This window comes from Physeter macrocephalus, chromosome 13, assembly GCF_002837175.3.
Source record: "Physeter macrocephalus isolate SW-GA chromosome 13, ASM283717v5, whole genome shotgun sequence".
Classification (NCBI taxonomy): Eukaryota; Metazoa; Chordata; class Mammalia; order Artiodactyla; family Physeteridae; genus Physeter; species Physeter macrocephalus.
Window position 1 is genome coordinate 7804007 of NC_041226.1, and position 6534 is coordinate 7810540.

Sequence of the window (6534 nt, forward strand, 5' to 3'; positions counted from 1 at the left end):
TTAATCTACAAAATTTACAAGCAGCTCATGCAGCTCAATATCAAAAAAACAAAAAACCCAATCCAAAAATGGGCAGAAGACCTAAATAGACATTTCTCCAAAGAAGATATACAGATTGCCAACAAACACATGAAAGGATGCTCAACATCACTAACCACTAAAGAAATGCAAATCAAAACTACAATGAGGCATCACCTCACACTGGTCAGAATGGCCATCAGCAAAAAATTTATAAACAATAAATGCTGGAGAAGGTGTGGAGAAAAGGGAACCCTCTTGCACTGTTGGTGGGACTGTAAATTAATACAGCCACTATGGAGAAGAGTATTGAGGTTCCTTTAAAAACTAGAAATAGAATTACCATATGACCCAGCAATCCCACTACTGGGCATATAACCTGGGAAAACCGTAATTCAGAAAGAGTAAATACCATATGCTAACACATATATATGGAATCTAAAAAAAAAAAAAAGGTTCTGAAGAACCTAGGGGCAGAAATGAAGATGCACATGTAGAGAATGGACTTGAGGACATGCGGAGGGGGAAGGGTAAGCTGGGATGAAGTGAGAGAGTGGCATGGACACATATACACTACCAAATGTAAAATAGCTAGTGGGAAACAGTTGCACAGCACAGGGAGATCAGTCGGTGCTTTGTGACCACCTAGAGGGGTCGGATAGGGAGGGTGGGAGGGAGATGAAAGAGGGAGGGAATATGGGGATATATGTATACATATAGCTGATTCACTTTGTTATACAGCAGAAACTAACACAACAATGTAAAGCAATTATACTCCAATAAAGATGTTAAAAAAAAATAAACTAAGAAACATGGCAAAAAAACCAAAAACAAAACGGTAAATAAATAAATATGCGAATGCCTAGCACAAGTGTACTGCCAAAAATATTAATATAGGTTCACATTCCTTAACCGAAACCCAGGGGCTGAATGTGTTTTAGAAATAGATTTCGGGAATTAAAAAATGTCACAAGGCACACAACCCATTATGCAACACCTCACATACCAGTGGCCAAGAGCAGCACCCCATAATCAAACATATTAATATTTCTTCAGCAAAACATATGGGATAAATACAGAATATATATAACTTTTCATTAGTTCAGGTTGTATTTTGCTACCAAATGAATTTTGTCTCCAAGCTTAAAACGTTTCTGGTTCTCAAAGCCTTCTGAATGTTGAAATTAGATACGAGACTACAGACTGTACTCACAACGGTGCTGCTAGAAAATACGGTTAGTCACTTCGACGCTCATCTTTTTGATGAGCCCGGAATAAGCAGTTAGAGCAGGCAGCTTTTATAGCCCATGTTTGGGCAGACTTGTTTTGTTATTAAGGAATCCAATCTAGCAGAGGGGAGCAAAAGCTGACAATGTGAGAAGAGGGAAAAAAAATCCTAATTGTACAACACTGTATTCCTATTGGGGCTGCTTATTAATTATTAATTTAATAAAAAACTCCATTTGATTAAATCATGTTAGTTTCTTAAATGAAAACAGGTAAATAAAAGTCCTCCTGACAGGAGTTTTATACATTGCTAACAACGGTATGGAGGCAATGAGCTTGAATCCTACTGGATGGTAACTGCACTCTTGAGGACCAATGTTCATAGAAAGAGGCATTCCAAATACAGTGGTGAGAAATAAGCAGAAATGTACACAAATTTTCTCACCTTCTGACCATTACTCTAATATAAACGAAAGGGGAGTTTTCTAGTCAACCTCTCCTTATTGACTTCTACATTAGTATCCTTCCTTTAATTGAATAAACTCTTTTATGCCTTTTTCTACTTTTTACAAGAGGAAAAGGTCTGGAATCAAAACAGCACACACTGAAATCCTTCTTTTCTTTCCACAACTCAAGCCCCACCTCCATTTTGTTTCTGTTACTATTACAGAATTTCTCCTGGCAAAAAATCAAATTTGCACTGAAAGACTATAAATCAACTTTGCAGACAACAATGACTGATATTATTCAGTTTGGGCCTGTTGACTATCAATCTTAATATTTGAGCGACATTTTAACTGAATCAATTATTTGTTCAATGTATGACGTTAACATTCAGCAAGTGTTCATTACAAAAAAGTGTATTCCATTCTAAAAATAGAAATACCAAGGGTGAAAAAGAAAAACCTTCTGAGTTACCGCTACTATTTCAGGAAGAAACACTTACTACATCCTCGCATTTTCATCATAATTCATTAAAACATAAGAAAATCTAATTAGCTAGATCTGACAACCAATACACCGGCACGTTAGGTATCTAGTACAACCACCAAAAAAGGTAAACAAAAACCAACCAGCCTATTTTTCAGTTTTCTGGAGAAAAACAAAACAAACTCCCTGTTGGATTCTTGGCCATTTGCATTCAGAAGAACCGAAAACTAAAATTCCTTCTCACTGAAGAATTTCTTGGTACACGGGACTTCCTTCCTCTATACCACCCTATCAAAATTATCAGCATTATTCCAGAATATAATTAGTTTGAGACCACTTAAAAAAAAGCCACAGTCCAAAATGCCCATAGTGATTATTCTGTAAAGAAATGGTCAGAAACTACACATTGTTAATCCAGGACACAACTCAATCGAGCGAAGGACGTCTGGAATATGCTGCCCCCAAGATTCAGAACGCAGACTCAGAAATAGCACGCGCGGTCACGATGTCCCTTAAACCACATGACCTTCCTACGAAAGCAGAGCCTTAAACTTAGAAACTCCATGAGAACTCCCCCCTCCTCTGAAGTTAAAACAAGGCAGGGCAGCTGAAATGAACGCAGCAGGGACACGTCGACCACTGCCTAGTAAGAATGGGTCCTGCAGAGCAAAGTCCCTGTGCTTCGGCTACTCCCCTTACCGTTAGAAGATCTGGGAGGGAGGAAAGGAGGAGAAACACCCAGAATCCTGGTGGAAAAGCCCCTGGCCTCGCAGATGGGGTTTAGGGAGACAGGGAGGGGCAGCTCCGTGTGTGGTGACCCTTTGTGAACACGCTCTGTGGCAGCTCGGCTCTCACCGAAGCTTTAGGAGAGCGGACTACGGGGGCCTCGCGCGGCCCGACGTCGCGGTGACTTCGGCGCTGCAAGGAGACGCCGGCTAAGAGCCTCCATCGCACCCTCCGCCGGCTGGGGAGCCCTTCCCTCCTCGCCCGCCCGCCCACCCACCCACCAAATCACTCAGGGTCGCGTCGCCTGCCGACCCGGGCTCGCACTGCCAGAGCGCAACGAGACGCGTTCCGCTTTCTTTCCTCAGCGTAATCCCTCCGCTGCCGACCGCGCACTAGTTTTAATCACGCCCCACCCCCTGGCCGCCGGCGTCACCTCCGCCACTCGAGCGCTTTCCAGCAGCTTCCAGAAATGTCGCCACCCCAAACCCCGCCACTCACATATGGCGGGCTCTGCAGCCACCGGCCCCGCCCCTAGTCGTCGCCGCAGCCGAAACTGCGACTGCGGCAGCCGGGCGGACAGCCACGCCTCTCTGCGGAGGCTTGACGGAAGTGCTCCCGTCCTCGCCTTCCCCGCCACGCTTACGTCCTTTCAGGCCCCGCTTGGGGCAGGAAGGGGAACTCTTTAGCCGCGGACTCAAACCGGAAGCTGCTTTTCTAGCGGAGGGGCCGGTGGGGGAGGAGCAGGTTGAGGGGAACGTGGGTTGAACGTTGCACTCTGGTGTGGAGCTCAAGCTGGAACAGGAGTTCGGAGCGATCCGGCGCGAAGGAGGGGAGAAGCCGCGGCAGGTAAGGGAGAAGACGGAGTAGTTTCCTTCAGCTCCTGAAATAGGGAGCGGGGACAGAGCTGGGGTGATCTATGGGACAGTTGCTCGCTGAAAGGAGGGGCTAGGCTGGGAGGGGGAAAGGATGGGAGTAGGTTCAGGTGGGAAGGCTTGGTGGTTAAGGTATTGGACTGGAGTCACAGATTCATTCGTTTGAACTCAGAGAGGTAAATGCTGAGGAGAAACCAGAGTCTCCCCCGCCCCCGCTTTCCCAAGGAGCGTGGAGATGGGGAGAATTAACGGAACCCTGCTCCTCCTAGGTTTCCAAGGTTGGATTTTGCAAGTGACGTGTCTTAGTCTATGATTCTGGACGGCTGGGTTGGGTACCAGACAGGGCTGGGCGCCGAAAGCCGACCCCATTTCTCGGTTTCAAGTCTGTTGTGGCCTTACCTTTGACAGTTCGCGTGCTGAGCCCACTTGGTCTTGGAGGGAAAGCTCAAACGGGTATAAGGCCTTCGAACAGCTGGTTATCTGGGTTTCCCCATTTTGCACATGGGGCTGTGAATTAAGCTTAATTGCTTCTTTCGCTATCCCCAGAGCCAACTTCACACTTTGGTTGTGCTGTATCTGGGTCCCTACTGGGTTAGTAATTGACATTCGGGCTTTTGGAGGATCCGTGGATCACAGAAGTAATGAAAAGGGTGGGGGGGGGCATCATGAAAAAGATGCGGAGGTTGAAGTGAAGTAGAGGAGGGTAAGGCTGGAAAACCAGTGGTCTCAGTGCAGTGAGCTTTATGTCATAGCACTACCTTTAGGTCATACTGAGCTGTTTGAACTTTCCTATAATCAGACTGGAGTCAGTAGAGGATTTTAAGTTGAGTAGCGACAGACTCAGACTTGTTTTATAGAAGCATCACTTTGGCATGATACTGAGTGGGAATGGGATAGAAAGAGAGGTGGGGATTTGAGATGCTTCCAAAGAACTGTCCGTAGGATTTGGTGACTTTCACTAAGAAGAGGGAAGTGAAAGAGTAGAGAACCACTCAAATTTTTCTTTTTCTTTTTTGTGCGCGTCGTGTGACATGCGGTATCTTAGTTCCCCAGTTCCCCGAACATGGATGGAACCCGTGCCCCCTGAATTGGGAGGACGGAGTGTTAACCATTGGACCACCAGGGAAGTCCCGAGAACCACTCAGATTTTCTAATTTGTGTGTTTGTAAGGATGGAGATGCCAAAATCTAGGTGAGATACAAGCAAGAGGAGCAGGAACAGGTAATTTTGAAGGGAGGACAATGAAGTCAGTCATTTAGAAACAAATTAAGTTATAAGAATCACCCCAGGGTTTTGTACATAGGACCAAGTAAATTGTATTTGGAAGACCTGAATAGCCTACCTTTGGTATTTTTTAAAGTGAGTTTTCTTTTGGATGTTCTACATGTTAAGGATTTCAACCACCAACCTGCCTGTTTTTCCCATTGAAATGTTGGGTGATAGCATTAGGAGAGCAGATTTGAAGGCTCCTCATGTTTTACTTATAGCAGAGAGAGAGAGCGAGAGAGAGAGAGAGTGAGAGAGAACCAGCTGGAAAAGTTTTCTTAATCCTTCAGGTGGATGGAAATTTTCATCGAAAAAAATTTGTTCAAGATACATAGCTTACCAACTTCTCTTTTGAGAATACTGCATAATGATCCAAGCTATGCTGCATATTTTCTGCATAAAATATGAAATAGCACCAAATAGTGGTTGCAATTTACTATGTGTCAGGTGCTAAGCATTTTACGTGTATTATCACATTTAATTCTTAGAACAAACTAACTTCACAAATAAATTTCTGAACCTAAAGCTCATGCTTTTATCCACTCTGGAACCAGAAGTTTGACACTTTACTATATAGTTCCCTTTTGTAAGTAGATTATAAATAGAACCAGCCAAAGTTAACAAATTAGTATTGTCTGTGAGGAGCTTAAAAAGAAAAAGTTATCACCACACTTGTTTTTACCCTTTTGGCAGTGGTTCTCAATGGGGTGATTTCCCCCCCTCCCCCTGGGAGGGGAGAGGAGGGAGGGACATTTGGCAATGTCTAGAGACATGGTCACAGCTGAGGGGTGGGTGCTGTTGGCATCTAGCACATAGCGGTCATTGATGCTGCTAAACATCCTCTTAACACACAGGGCAGCCCTCACAACAAAAGAATTACCTGGTCCAAAATGTCTATGATACTGTGGTTGAGAAACGCTGCTTATGGATATTTCTTTAGGAATAGCATATTGACATCCACTGACACTTTGTTTCTGAATATTTGAATTTTATTTTATTTATTTTGTATACAGCAGGTTCTTGTTATCTGTTTTATACCTATTAGTGTATGCATGTCAATCCCACTCTCCCAGTTCATCCCACCACCCCCCACCTCCACCACCACTTTCCCCCCTTGGTGTGCATACGTTTGTTCTCTACATCTGTGTCTCTATTTATACCCTGCAAACCAGTTCATCTGTACCATTTTTCTAGGTTCCACATATATGCGTTAATGTACAATATTTGTTTTTCTCTTTCTGACTTCACCATGTATGACAGTCTCTAAGTCCATCCACATCTCTACAAATGACTCAATTTTGTTCCTTTTGATGGCTGAGTAATATTCCATTGTATATATGTACCACATCTTCTTTATCCATTCGTCTATTGATGGGCATTTAGGTTGCTTCCATGACCTGGCTATTGTAAATACTGCTGCAGTGAACATTGGGGTGCATGTGTCTTTTTGAATTATGGTTTTCTCTGGGTATATGCCCAGTAGTGGGATTGCTGG

General features: G+C 44.0%; 1 protein-coding gene across 3 annotated transcripts in view; it reads left to right on the plus strand.

The window, feature by feature from the left end:
• The first annotated feature begins 3631 nt into the window (after positions 1 to 3631).
• The window catches only part of USPL1 (ubiquitin specific peptidase like 1), a 39684-nt gene continuing 36781 nt past the window's right edge, over positions 3632 to 6534 (plus strand). For 2 of the 3 annotated variants that reach the window (XM_024125967.3, XM_024125968.3), the window contains exon 1: positions 3632 to 3747. The gene's annotated coding sequence lies outside the window, so the exon portion shown is untranslated. The remainder of the gene's footprint in view (positions 3748 to 6534) is intronic. The other variant, XM_024125969.2, reaches the window with a different exon arrangement.